Source organism: Polyodon spathula, chromosome 3 (genome assembly GCF_017654505.1).
Source record: "Polyodon spathula isolate WHYD16114869_AA chromosome 3, ASM1765450v1, whole genome shotgun sequence".
NCBI classification, from domain to species: domain Eukaryota; kingdom Metazoa; phylum Chordata; class Actinopteri; order Acipenseriformes; family Polyodontidae; genus Polyodon; species Polyodon spathula.
Window position 1 is genome coordinate 67,714,923 of NC_054536.1, and position 15,866 is coordinate 67,730,788.

At 35.9% G+C, this 15,866-nt stretch overlaps 1 long non-coding RNA gene across 1 annotated transcript; it reads right to left on the reverse strand.

The window, feature by feature from the left end:
• Nucleotides 1-3,417: 3,417 nt before the first annotated feature.
• On the reverse strand, nucleotides 3,418-14,211 carry LOC121308556. Its single transcript, XR_005948522.1, has 3 exons — nucleotides 13,961-14,211; nucleotides 5,285-5,424; nucleotides 3,418-3,711 (listed from the first exon to the last, which is right to left on the reverse strand). It is a non-coding gene; the product is annotated as an uncharacterized LOC121308556 (long non-coding RNA).
• Between the last annotated feature and the right edge of the window lie 1,655 nt (nucleotides 14,212-15,866).

Sequence of the window (15,866 nt, forward strand, 5' to 3'; positions counted from 1 at the left end):
GCTAAGTTGAACTAACTTTTACATTGAACAATAGAGAATGAAAGATGTAACAACTGAAATGAGATCACAGCATTAGAGATACCGCACTTGCAAACTCCTACAATGCAAGGCATGTGTTTTTTCAGGTAATTGTACTTGTATGTATCTGCATCCGAATAGAACAGGCCATGAGTATGAGGCTCCTCCCTTGTTCTCTGGTAAATGCTTTTAATTGTTGCTATGGTGGGGTTTTTGTAAAAGTTCACCCTTTTTTTAAAAACTCAGCTCATCAGCCATGGTCACATAAAAATGAATAAGGTATAAATTAAAGAATAAAATATTTTAGATAACGTCATCGTTGGTGCATATTATGAAAAAGCATGTGGCAAGGAGCAGTGGGAGGTGAACCGTAATGCAAGTATGCTTTGATCATTCCCAGCCCTAATAGTAGCTGAAAAATGAAAATTTTCCCAAGGTCATCTGTGAAGGATCTGGATAAACCATAACGGGGCATGTCTGCTTCTTAGAGGCTACATTGGTTATTTGTTACATAAAACAGGTCTGAAAATAACACCACCTAAAGCATAGCAGAGCTGAACACCAGTATGCAATGTGCAACAGAACAATACATGGTGCCAGCTATGACCCATGTTATTGCAGGTGTTTCTACTAGTCAGGCCATGTCTTGTCCTGTGGGATTATCTCTGAACATTAACCATTTAACCATTAACCATCCCTTGATAAAAAAAAAAAAAAATCAATAAACTGCAAGTACATAGCAGACTTTTATAGCACACCCTGCCTGAAAACCCTGTTATCCTAGCCATGCAAAATGCTCCTTCTGCTGGTTGTTTTGGAGAACTACTGCACTTAGAATTCACACGTCTTTGCCAACTTGAAAAAGATTTTATTGAAAAGGTATATGGCTTTAAAACATTGACCTAACACAAGCTTAACAACCAGTAATGTTCTCACAAGTCACTATTGATATAAATGCATTTGTTTTTAGATTTTATTTCCATTTTGACTCTGGTGAAGCAATTTATTTTCTTCCACAAGACATATATATATACGACTGCCTCCCCTAGATACCCTTCGCAGAGGATTACACAACCATTTTTGTTGAAATATTTCTGTCAATATGTGTACATTTAAGATTAATGTTACACTTATTCCTCCACTGAAAAAATTGATGTCTTAGGCAGATGTACAGTAGCATGACTGCAACAGTTGCCTAAAAACTGCCTTGTGTTGCATCACCTTTACAAATTCTGTAAATAGACAGTTTGTGTTGTGAAAGAAGAATGTTAGAAGTAGCAGGCTTATTCATTAACTTCTCATACCTTTCACATGTGAAGGCCTGATTTGAATCTAATTAAGGTCATAAGTGTGTTCGGCGGTCTCTACCTAGTCCACAGTGGACATTAGTCCACATCAAACAACTCCTTGTAGTTTTTTCTTAAGAGGCCCAAGACTGAATGGCAGGGGGTGTTGACATCAAGATTAAGGTGTTCTAACAGAGCTGTGGGGGATAACTGAAATATATTTCTTTGAAAAAAAAGAGAAGGAAGAAAGATATAGAATGACAGTTTGGAATTTTCAAAAATGAAACCTTTTGATTGGCTGTGAGTTAGTTGATTTATGAAGTATAACGATATCCTAAAAGCTAGTGGCCTGTCAGGGAGGCTGTGGAGAATGAAAACCTTGAATGCGATCAGCCAGCTAAGAGTTAGACCAATGTTAGCACAACATTACTTTTTTATTCTATACAGACAGTTTATTGGATTTCAGTAGCATATTTCTAGAGACACCCAGAAACAAATAATACAAACAATAATACATTTCTTTCTTTAAAAGTTCCTAAAGCAAGAACAACTGACAAATCACTGGCAGTAGGTTTCAAGACAGTGATTTTTATATCTATTTGTGACCATTTCTCACTGTGTCCCTCAAGAAAGTTGGATGTGCAAGGTATGTTCTCAATCAAATGCATTGCACCATGTGGGAAGCAACTCCATGTGAACAGACATGTAAAGGGCAGCTATTTGACACACACAGTAGGTGAATATACATTAAAAAAATTTTTTAAATTAAAATAAAAAATTGCCAAGGATAAATCATGTCAGTAAGCAACTCATTACACTTCTCTAAAAAAGTAAAGATGAGCAAAGAGTATAATCTACAGTTTTAAAGCAAGACAGAAAATTAGCCTGGGGCAGAAAATTACCATGCGTACATTCTAGTAATCTAAACCAGTTTTTTTGTTTTGTCATCTACTCGGAGACCAGTAGTCGTCTGATAAAACATATCTACAAAACCTACAAATTTTTACAGTGCTGACAGTGAAGCAGTAAAAATAAAAACATCCCTGTAATCAATAGCAGTTGTGATAATGTGGTGTATCGAATGTGGTTGGTGCTTTCATCGTAAAGGTTTTAATGGAATGTGATTAAAAGTAAATGCTTTTCCTCTCCTAGAACCATCTGGCTATTAAAAATGCAGCAATATAAATGTAGCTCTTCTTTATTTACAGGTCCATAAAAGTAGTAAGAAATTGGAAATCACCTTTCCAAGCAGCCCTGTGAAGCAAGGATAATGTCTGAAATGACAACTTCAGATTTCTTTTGTAAAGCACCAATCATCAAGTTTACATTAAATTCAAATCCTTTGGTATCTGTTTATCAGCTTAACCTTCTGTGCATTCTTCTTTTTTTTTAGAAAGACCCCTGGCTTGCTAAATCACCACAGTGAGAGCATTCTCCCACCCAACCTGCTCCAAATAATAATGCTCCTCCTACTACTTGCAGAATTAGTAGGTTATAAACAAACATCATCAAGCTCTGTTTAGCACAGGAAACAAATTGGGCATTTAAAAGGGACCTCGATTTTCAAAGACGCATTTTACAGAGACACATATTGAGCTACTATATTCAGTGTTGGCTTACAATGCTGTTAAATGTGTAAAAACTGGACAAGATAAGGCAGACACATGCGCTGTCTCTTTAAAGTTCAAAGCCGTGCAAATTCTTGTTCAGCGAAAGAGGACTCCACGATGCATTCAAGGGCTGACGCAAATTGTTATAGTAATATAAAAAAGGTGTGTGTGAAGCATTGCAGCCATCTGTCAACACAGAGGACAATACAACATGTACTACACTGTCCTTAACTTACACTCCCAGCCTGCAGCTGGGTGGATTGAGGAAGTGAAAAGAACTTTTTGATACAGAAACTTTTTTTACTGGCTGTGCTTATATCACACCCCAGCATGAAAAGAAAGACTGAGGTTTTTTTTGTTTTGTTTTGTTTTTTATAAAAGCAGCACAGTTCTAAAGGAGACTTGGATAGTGTATTTATTTATTTTGTAAAAAGAAGAACAAACTGGTAAAGTTACAAAACTAGCAAGAAAGTTTTTATTTTATTTAAAAAATGTTACAGTTCAATCAATCAAATCTTTATTTAGTATAGTGCCTTTCGCAACAAGTTGCCACAGAGCTCTTTAACATATACAGGTAAAAAGGCAGTTTTAATATGAAGCAAGTTCTTACTGCAAAAGACCACAACTCATACATCTTGACACCTTGTTTATGCATTCTCTGCTCAGACAGACTGTAAGAGGGACTTGTGAGTAAGTGCTATAAAGACTGATGCTCCTGACCCCTCTGTGGAGTTTGGGATGAGAGAAGAGTTCTGTTAATTCCTGTATTTTACAATCACCCTCCTCCAGACTCACATCTGCAATGACAATTATGCACATTAAGTCACTCTTGTGGTCATATTCAGAAACAGAACTTGAGTGTTAGTGCCCACTTAAGTGTGCCAGGTTAATGGTTTTTCACAATGGGCAAGCAAGCTTAAGTGAGCATTAACACTCAAGTGTTGTTTTTGAATGTGGCTTTTAAACTATGTGTTATTATAAACAATTAGAAATATCAGAACTTCAGTCCCCAATCAGGAAACTCCATTGCAGGGCACTACCACACTGTAGACTGGCTCGCCCTTCCATGATAAGCCAGTTCAGGGACACCCTAACTGGGACAATCTGCATGTTAGTTATGTAACTTATTTTATTTATAGGGGAATTCTCAAATTTGGGCTTTTTAAGAAACAAAAAATGTTAGTTTAAACACTTGATTGCTGTACTCCTGGTATCTGGCATCTTGTGTCCTTTATGCATATGAAATGATGTAGCAATGTGGTAGAAACCAGGAAGTGTGTGGACACTTCAAATATGACCAAACCACTATATACTATATTATCAATGTATCAACTGAGCATAAACTGTACACTTGTTATAAAATCATCCCAACACCTTTGGTTTTAAACAAAGGATTGACTGTTTTTGCTGGCTGCTGAAAGAAGTGTTCTTTTAGGTTGTTACTTATGATAAAAATGTAAACTACACTCGAGTAATAGTGGCAATAGTGGTATATAATGCACATTTTGTATATAGTGTGCCACAATGCTTCTAAATTTGCAAAGCAGTGTGTGTAATATTAAATACATTGTGGTAATTATCTCCTATTATTTGAAAGGAGAAAATTCCATGTTAATTGAGAAACAAACCACATGGGTGTTCCCAAAAAACCTTAATGAAAATGACTTTGTTGTAAAACATGTAGAAGTCTTTCTCTTTTCAAAAAAATTGGAGTGATTTCAAGAATAGTGTATTTGAAAATGTGTCCCATAGTATCTACAGGAATTAAAAGAAAATAAATATTTTTTTTATACATAACACAATTATGGGTCAATGAACTGCATATATAACATCTTCATTGTCGGTTTTGCAGTTGTGGTTGTGCATTGATAAACAGCATCTCCGTAATCCAAAATTAGCTGCAAAACTTGATGACCAGTCTTGTGTCTCAACTTGAAACAGGAACAAGACTGGTGTAGGAAGAAAGCTTAGAATTAAGTCTGTAAAGTATATGATATGTGAAGTCATGTTTAACCATATTACAAGATATTTAGCATAAAATAAACACAAATTCAAAAACTGAATGGGACAATACCCATCAAAATTACAGTACATACTTTGAATTACATTTGAATTACTGACACTTCTATCCTACTCGTGGCTTTTCAAAAGTGACATATAACAAAAACTGTTATAACTGTGCACAATATTTAATGTGATTCTACCATAAATCACATTTACACTTCTATGTGTTACATAGGCCTCCAAAACATAATTAAAACATGATACCTGTACGACACTTAGTTAAAACAATTCTAGTTTGCCAGCCATGCTTTTAGTTAGTGTTGCACTTACTTGGTAATTTCATCAAAAGGGTAAAATTGTCCCTACCCCTTCAATAATCTTCTATTCCAACCAGCTGCTTTCTCCATTGACTGACCTGCTTTCAGCCAGTAACATGCTTTGACCCAGAATACATTGTTGAACTGAGTCCAGAAAGTGTGAAATGGTCCAGGATCCTGCAAACAAGGCTAAGAAACAGAAAACTGGCTTTAACATAAAGTATTACTATGTTTTAAAACAAAAATACATATTTGCTATGACATTTTACACATTTAATACTTAAATGTAGCAGATCCGATTTATGGTAGCATCTACAATTAATTTAATGATAAAATGCACAAAAAAAATCTGTTGCTACCTTTATCAGTTGTTTTGTTCATTGTGTTATTTAGTAATTTTAAAAAGCTGCTAAAATAATGCAGTGCTTTTATTAAAATCTAATCTTAGGAATAGGCACCTAACATGAGCTACAGTGAAAGGTCGGCCAGCCATTTGAATATATACAGCAGTATTTCTGCTTATCCAAAGATTTTCCTTTTATCCTGCAACTTCACTTACACCTGACCCTGAATATTTTCAAAAGCACTTGCTTATGTGAACTGTACTACTTTCTGAGATAACAGCTCCTCACAAAGCCTTTTTTTCTTTTAGATCTGTAAAGGTTTCCCTGAGAAAGCAACAGCAGCACTAAGGAAAAGACAGCTAACATTCACATGAAAGCAGAGTAGTACTAATGAATATAGATGAACACATTTGTGTCTGTCACTGTGTTCTCTGGAGGCTGTGTTCTGATTAAGACTCTCCAGTGCATTATCTGCCTATATTGAAACCAGAGGGAATGTGCAGTGCTTATTTGTCTCATTACATTCATTTTACAACTATAAATAAACACTGGAGCTGTATACAAGTGCTTAGTCATACACAATCAGAATTAGAAGTGATACCATAGAGCTAATTTGAGAGTCATAGAAACTAGAACTGTTTTTCTTTTGGGTGGGAGCGACAGGGGGGTTTGTTCCAATTCACATTTAAATTTCCCTGAACAAATATGGCAGCAGTGTAGAGTAGTGGATAGGGCTCTTGCGTGGAGAGTTGTGGGTTCAATCCCAGGAGGGGGACACTGCTGCCTTACCCTTAAGCAAGGTACTTTCCCTAGATTGTTTCAGTAAAAACCTAACTGTATAAATGGATAACTGTATGTAAAAAAATAAATAAATAAATAATGTAAGTTGCCTTGGATAAGCACATCTACTAAAATAATAAAAATATATAAATGGGAACCCGCATGGCTATATGGAGGTGTTGTGTTTTCTAAAGAGACAACGTTTAATTTTTTCTGTAGTTTGCATACTGTTAAATATGTTTGGCACATTAGGAAAAACAGTAATGTCTTGAGACCTCTCGTAAAAAGCACTGAAAGGGTTCAAGAGTTTAACTCAGTGTACTATCTATACTAGCACATGACCTCAATATGGCACTAATATTGGATCAGAGGTCAAAGTCCAGGTCACTAAGTCATTTTGCATGCAGTGTTCAGTCTGCAAAAATTAAACCCATATCTCAAATAGTCTCTAAGATATCTGGGATTGCAGCAACAAATTACTGCTACAAAAAGGTGTTTTTATATTGCACAATGTCTATGATAGAACTTGACATAGTCCTAGAGAATTATAGATCCAGTTGTATACCTAGCATGAAGCCATTATCTCAAAGCATTAGGTCTGTATCTTCTAAAACCAAAAATTCATAAAGGCTACCTTCTGGATATTTAACACATAACAGCTCACCAAAATCAATGAAAAGAGAGTGATTCTGGACCTAAGTGACCTGCTACAGATTATTACATTTGCATTAGTCTATAGCAATGGTTCTCAGTTACCTAGCAGGATAAAGAAAAAATAGGGTTGCTCTTCTAGTTCTAATGCAGAACCAGGACAAATGCGATCCAGTGGTCTCTAGACTTCTATCTTTTGTAGCTCATCAGGATAGCAGCTCCAACAGTATAGCTCCCCTACATGCCATGCTGGGCTCTGGCTTGATCACATCCATCCTATTTGGAGTGTTTACCAACACCTATAGCCAAACACAACAACAAGCACACTCACTAACATTCTTGTGGACATTTGCAACTTTTGTATTGTATACATTTTTGCATATAACATTATACATTTTAGTACATGGTACTTAAGAAGTTACTATATTTCTGCTCAGCTTGTATTTGGTGAAGCTCAAAGGTGAGAAAAAGATAAATAATATAGTACCGATCACTGTAAAGACCCAAGGTATTACTGTACCATGTGCAGCTTCTGAGAGTCTGAGTTCCTTCAAAACTCACAGAAGCAAGTACTCAGTAACCAACTGTTGCTTTTCCAGTGACTCGCAGGTTTTGCATGGATTCCAGGCACACCCACAAGCAGTGTAGCAGTGCAGATATGTTGAAGGAGTGGTAGGTAACAAAATGTGAGTGTCTTTAATTATTAAAATTTTTTTAACTCTGTGTACTTTAAACCACCTTTAGATATTCTGAAGAATAATAAGTAGTGTTTAGCTGCTGTTGGTTGGCATCATGACATAACTTGCAAAACATATCACATTATAGAATTTGTGCTGATTATTATTTTACTGGTCTGCTTATATCTATAACAACCACCAATGGTTGCTCACAGGAGAAATGGGGCTGTCCGAATGATTGGCATGGTGTGCAGTAACAGCTCAGTGGAAATATAAAGGGGTTTGGTTAGTTTAAAAGCAAACTGACAAATACTTCACTATACAATTAAGTGTCAGTATTTGATTGCCGGCAAGGCAGTCTTAGATTGATTAGGTTCTGTGTGTGGAAAGCTATATCAACTACTAACTACAAATGCACACTGTTTTGGGTAATGAGGTTTATAACAAGCTAATGTCGTTACACTTATTGTTTCGTTTTTCACCAGTCATTGAGCTATATGTAAACCAGCAGAGACTCATAAAGTGCCAGGAAATAGGTATAACCATGATCCTTTCTGTGTCTAGACATCCAACATAAACATATCAGAAATGTGTTTGACATTAGCTGGAATTCCTAATTAGGTGTAGGTATTGGGCCTCATGGTGGTAGTTGTAAGTGCAAATAATACAATTCCTTTTCCATTTCAACACAATTGTTTTAGCGTATACAAGTCAGTTTAAAGAGCTGTTTGAATTATATTGAGCCAGCCAGACAAATACAGAAGCATTGCTGTTAGAGCTTGTCACTGTATCAACAAGTAAAGCCAATTGTGCTATGGAATACTGTACAAGGACACTCCGTTTACAATATAACATTACACAAGAGGGATTACTGGGAATAACATCTGTTTAATCCCAAATCCATTGTTTGTCTGGCTGCCTTCCTCCACCCCTCTGTCTGCTAGTCTTTACTCAGAAGAGCTAAGAGTAGAGCGAGTGCTGTGCACATTTCTGTTTGTGTTGGAACTGGCAAGCTGGGAATTTCAATGGAAAGTTGATTTATTTCAGAGGATTAAGTGTGACCATGGATTCAGCTGGCCCACAGCCACAGGGAGAGCCCTTGACCTAGAAATGGGAATTGCTTAAAAGCTGTACATGCACAATAATGTTCAATGCAAACCTGCCACAAAAGTTGAAGTTTAACTTCAGTATTGATATGGTCTTTCGACTTGCTGTAACGATTTATAGCTGATCCAGGTTTTTAAAATCAGTAAAACCATGTGAGCAAACTACCACAGTAAACAGTAAACAGGAGCCAGCAATAAAGACAGTTGTTAACTGTACCCCCAGTCAAGCAATCTGTTCTTGTTAGAATTTAGAAATTTTGGTTGTAGTCTCCCTTTAGATTTTATATAAAGTTTTTCAGTGTAATCTAGCATGGCAAACAATCAACCTATCAACTCTGTCACCCTGCATTCTACCTTGAAAAATGTCTGCTCAGGACAATAAAAGAGCTGTTTAAATATGCTGTGTCTTTTAAAATGTTTCTACTGTAATGATGGATTTCCTTTTTTTTTCTGATCACTTTTTAAAATTAAAAATTGGACAATTTCCGCTATTCAACACTTCAATCGGACATACTCAGTGCAGCAGGGGGGCAGGAGGGTGTGAGTGGAGCCCAAGGGTAACTAGCCTCCTGTGAGGAAAAAAAAAAGGGTCTGGTCTCTTCCAATTAAAATCATTTCTCAGACTACATCTTCAGCTGCTTCCAGTACTGTGGTTAATAACAGCTAGAAAGACTTGCTTCCCTTGGTACAAATAAACCTCTTATTGAAAATGATTATATTTTAATGCTACACTGCAATATATACATACAGACATACATATATATATATATATATATATATATATATATATATATATATATATATATATATATATATATATATATATATATATATATGTGTGTGTGTGTATGTGTGTGTGTGTGTGTGTGTGTATATATGTATATATATATATATGTCTGCTATAAGGAGCCTCCTCTGACAGGAACATAACAGTGCAAAATAATTTAGTTCCGCAACAAAACATAACTGGCCTTTTTTAATGGAGACAGGAGGGGAAGATCTCTTAAGCAATAGATGGGACATTTACAATTTTACAGCAAAGTAAATATGGTCATTTTTGCTTTATATCAGCTTAGAAGTAGGGAAATAAGATACTACAAATGTAAAGTTGCAAACATCCAAATGGGGGACAATAAGGATGAAGCCATTCATATAGCAAAGACAAGAATAGGCAACTCCTATAAGATTTAAGGTTTAGGGAATAAAACAGGTGAGGAAATAAACTTGAGATAATATGACAGACTATGGCCTTATTTTAATTATGTAAGTAGAGGCGGATATCTTTAATATTTTTATGAGGGAAGATTATATTATGTCAACCAGCTGCCACTGCCACTTCAACTTTTAACGTCTCATAAACCTTTTGAGATGCAACGTTCATATTCATATTGTACTGAAAACTCCTCAGGGAAAAACTACTAGTACACATTAACTTTGACCTGTGACCTAAGATGGCTGTTACCCAGTTCTTGTTTTCTGGATGATACTGGCTTTATACTTGGCACAATGCTGTATTCAGTAATGCTCTCAGTTAAGTTTGATTGTAGGTCTTATACAACAAAAAAGCAGCACACTCAATTAACAACTGTATTGTGTGATGCTTTTGGTTAAGTTCAAACAAGAAAAATAAATAATTTTGCCAATATTTTTTACAAAGCTGCACCAAAGTGTTTCCTCCCACACTTTGAGATTGTGTATAAAACTACAGTTGGAAAATGTACAGTAAGCTAACTCTAGTTTGCTTACATTTCCCAAATGTAGTTTTTTATGTAGGGAGGTGTTGAAAACTGTTATGCAATATTGTATGACAAACTGGAATAAGAACGCTCCTGTTGCTTTTCAGTAGTAGGGGATTATATATTACTGCATCGAGCAATGCCATACTGTAACTCAGATGATAACGTAGAGAGGTAAACTTCTTCAATTATGCCACATTATTGGTAGAGGCCTACAAGCTGATGAAAATATTGTATAAAATCGAACATCAGCCTGCTCTGTATTTTGTAATAATATATAGTTAAATAAGAATAATTCAACCATATACTTAATCTTAGTGTGACTTCATTCCATCTAATACAGTCTCTCTGACACAAGCCATACTATACAAATACAATTCAGATGGCTGTATCATATTAATGGTAGTATCCAGTATCTATTTTAATGCTGGAACCACTCTCATCTGTAAAAAAAAAAAAAATTTAAAAAATGGTTTAGGTTTGATTACCAGTCATTTCGATAATCCATAAACATGTTGTTTATATTATCATTACTTTAGATTTTATTGGCCCTAAACTTAACGAGAATTAATCAATCAATTAATCAATTTTTATATTCAAAAATAGTTTTTTAAAAAACAACCATTAGAGATTAAGATTAGACATTTTTAAAAGCTAGTACATCGAGGCTGTAGAAAGAGAAATTGTTTATATTTTATTGGCCTATCAAGTTCAGTCAAAGTGAGCTGCTCTGGAAATAACTGTACCCAAAGAGAAAAGAGTGGATCACCTTTTTTCTACAGGGTGCTTTTGTACAGTACTAACATGTAACTACTTTTGATAACGTTTCATTATCTTCTTTAAATAGATCTATTTATAGAGCAAGAAAGAGAACATTGTATAAGGAAAAAGCCTTTAGGCTATTTTAGACAAAAGCAGTGCTAAAATGTTAAGATGTAGCTCTTCTACACTACTCCACCTCCTTTAGTGCAATAAAGAGAATGGCAGTCCTCAACTAATCTTAATCTTATGTTCTATTACAAACATACTTTGTTATGCCACATTTCCATCTGCACCATGAAATCAGTCTGTAAAGCTGCAATCTACAATCTAATATGCAATTGGACATTACCCACCTGTAGTATAATATTATTTTGTATGACTGCTATTTGTTAATTAATTCATCAACCTCCAATATATCCCTGACGGTATAAAATATTCACAGCCTTCATTTTTTTCTGCTGTCGGAGATTTAAAACCTGCCACTAGCGTCAAGTTTATTGGACACCATCTGTGCATGTTGAAGAGATTGAGTTCTACCAGCCTGCAATCCTGACAGGGTTTGACAGAGTCCCAAATTAAATCGCTTTCAAGTCAGTCCCAGTGGCTGATGGAAACATAGTATTAACCTGTACTTTTAACGAGTGACTCGTTTAGAAATTACATAGCAGAGGTGTCACCCTGTTTGAGAGATAGATATAACAGTATCGTCGGCATAAAAATGAAATGAATGAAAAAAAATGAAACTACTTTTTTTGTGTGTGGCTATTTCAGACATACAGTATATTACAAACTTAGTTTAATGCATTCCGAACCGAGTATTCTGATTGGTTAAAAAGTATGTCATATGTGACCGGAAATGGTAAGTGGCTAGAGTTGTTTTAGGCTTGTTTTAAATAACAAGGTTGGCATTTTTAAGAAAAAAAAACCCTGGAAATCCTGGAAAAACTCTGGAAACCCTGCTCTCAGTTCTTGGAACTGAAAAGCAGCAGGAGACTATGGCGATGAGGTGCGTTACTGATTGTACCAGCATGAAACACAGCTGAACCTTATAATGGTGACAGAAACTGAGATGGACCGCCACATCACTCAGGGACTGTTCAGAAACCTGGTTGCTGATTTTTCTTAAACTGTATTTTTGTTCAATCATCGCACCACCCTTTTGTTTTCCTTAAACCCTGTACTTTGTTTATTTCCTTACACCATCTACACAGTGTCCTCGACCACCCACAATGAACTACATGTATAAGGCAACATCACAAGGCAATGTTATGCAAGGAATCTGAACCTTGTCAACTGAGCAGGGTATTGAGCCTGGAGCAGTAGTTAGTTTGCAATGGTGAAAAAGCTTAAGTTCATTGTGCCCTTTGTTGTTTCAAGGCAGTCCAATTGGCTTAAGGGCTCCTTATAACATCAGACTTATTTATTATGTAACAGGGAGACAGAATGAAGCCCAACCAGTTAGGGGTGTGCACAGTTATAGCGAGGGCCACTAAGCTCAGGCTCAGCCACAACCATGCCGTGCAGTAATCCGAGTATGCCAGAGGACAAGCAAAATGGAGTATAATATTTTTATTTACAAGACAAAACATGCTTTTTGCATATACAAAAATAGAATATATTAAATGGATCCTTTTTTTTCCCCAGGGCTTCGTAAAATATTAGGCACATTAGTTAACATCAGCTACACCAATTATACACCATTGTTCACAAATCAGCATCACAGGTTGTAAAGCACTGAAAGGTATCTAAGCAGAATAAAACAATCCAGTTAGTCACATTGGTGAATTGGAGATCTGGTTGAGGACTCGGTCAATGAAATATTCAAATCAATAAATCGGAGCCCCAACTAAACAAAAAACAAAATCTAGCGAGTCCTCAATCTCACCTCCAGTGGAGTTCAAATACTGAGAATTGGGCATGTATTCCATTGGCTAAATAATCCCAGTCTCACAGCTAACAAAGAACTGGATATTCATTTTACAGGCTAAACTATCACATAAGAGCCATTCTAGATCTCCCGCTACCCCTCTCACTACAGACAGAGCCGGTGTACTGTTAGAAAGTGGTACATCATCAGAATGTGGTACATGTACCAAAACTTGACCTGTGTAATGTCAGAAAGTGATATGTTGTCACATTTAAGGTGGTACACTGTCAGATTTTTGGTACAGGTGCAACCAATTGCCATCAAACATTATTTTTTGCAAACTTAAATTGGAAACAGACAATCAATTTTTCTAAAAAAAAATTTAAAAAATCATGATAAACAAGATGAAATGAGAAGACAAGTCACAAAGTTGCACAAGTAAAATGCACATTCACACACAAATAATTGTTGGCATAAGATCAACGATAATTGAGTGTCTGCTCTATTTAAAAAAAAACAACAACAACAACAAAAAAAACCACTATAAACAGTAGATTGCTGTGGTGTTCAATTTCTGGTTCTTTAGGCCGTAGCATTTCAATTAGGTCTAGGATTGTATTATAACCATAAAAGATTGTTATGCAATTTTCTATATCCCCTTAATGCTGTTAACTGGTCTATAGCCACATATGTTGTATTTATCTATTTACTAATTTATGTAAAAAATGATCTAGGCTATGTAAAACATATAATTCCCGATTGCTTTCTGATCTATAACAAACGTTAAGGATGTCATTCTTACCCTTCTTCTGCTACAATTTGTCACAGGAGCCAAGTGGCTTGCATTTTTCAAGGAGGCTTAACCTGTCCTTATCCTTAGTTAAAAGCTGCCTTTGGGGAAATCAAACAAAACTGATTGACACAGTCAACATAAAAATGAATAAAACAAAGTGTTCTCTACAGGAGGCTAAATTGTGGGAGTAAAGAAACAGAATTTAAAGTTTAGTGAAGACATGCACAGAATTGTGGTACACTGCAGCTTTAAAAATCTGTATAAGGAGAGTAGTTGCTTCTGTTTATAAGCACAGAAAGAGCCACTTCCCCCCTCCACCCCCATGACTTCTCTCCTACCTTGACACAGCTATTTTTAAATCCCGTGGCCTTGAATGCATGTTGTCAGCCAGAACAGAGATGAATTTGTTTTTGTGCAGTCTGTGATTGAATTCGTTTTTATCTTACAAACAGGTAATGGCTTTGAGCTTTTAGAGGTCATATAGGGAGCTGCCTGCAAATAATGTTGCAACATTATGTAGTGCAGCATATCTGTTGCACAGTGATTTCTATCTAGAACTATCCATTGTATGATATTATTTGCCACATTTTAATTGTCATGATTGTATATCCACATTTTATTATAAATGTGATGGGCTAAAAGGGGTCCAGTCTGTAGTTCAACCTCCCAATGCTAGAGGGAGTTTACTCAGCCGAGGGTTTCCTTTACTAGATTCGGCTGGACCGTGATATCTATTACACTTGGAGACTGCCATTTTGGTAAAGGAGGGCAGCGCGAGTGTGCAGGTCTCCACAACTCTAGGCACAGTGTTGGGCACATTGCTGAGAAAGGAAACTTATTACTTGTTTTTTGTTTCTACTGAAAAAAATAATATAATGTAATATAATGTATAAATTGAACGTGTTATAATACCTCGTTATTGAAATACTATTACAGTAACGTGTTACACAAGTAATGCGTTCCCCCAACTCTGTCTAGGCAGCCATTGTTGTGAACACATCTGTCTTCTCGTGGATTGGTGTTTGGATGACTACAGGGGCAGATCTGTGGGTACAAAAGAGAACACGGTGTTTCACAGCTCTCGGACAGGGTTGCTAGTTCCGCTTATAATCTGCAGAATTGGGCTTGCTCATGCAGGCAGTCGCTTACCATTTTGCTTAGTTGCTTTTTCACATATTTTGGGCTTGTTTTTGTTCCTGGTTGCTTATGTCAAAAGTAACAAACAAAAAAAAACATAACCAATGTTTGTAGTCAATTCATACATATTGTACACCCAGGTTTAAATAAAGGGCTCTAATTTTCTACACAGTATGCTCATAAAATGCATGGACATGATTGGTCATTATTCTCACTTTGCTGTACTATTTTTAAGAAATTAAGTGACTCTTTGTAGCGTCATTCAGGCCTCATTTTAAGAGATATAAACTAGATTATAAAATTGTGTTTTTAGTCTAGTTTTAAAAGCAGCAACAGTTAGGAATACCTTTACAGATCTAGGCAGTTCATTTCATAGTTTAGGAGCTTCATAGCTGAATGTTCTCCTCCTGAGAATAGTAAGTAACCTGGCATGCTGTGATCGGATTGAGCATCTGGGAACATATGGGGTTAAAAGATAATTTAAATAACATGGAGCAAGGCTATTTAAAACATTTTAAGTTAAAAGCAACACAATCCTAAAATTGACTCTTAACTGGACAGAAAGCCAATGTAAAATGCTAACACAGGAGTAATATGTTCTTATCTCTTTGTCCCTGTTAAACCTCTAACAGCAGCATTTTGTAGAAGTTGTAGATGAGAAATAACATGGCTATGAGTACCAAAGAAAAGGGAATTGCAGTAATCAATCCTAGAAGATACAAAAGCATGCATCAATCTCTCTGTATCTGGTCAGGAAAGATTATTTCTCAATTTGACG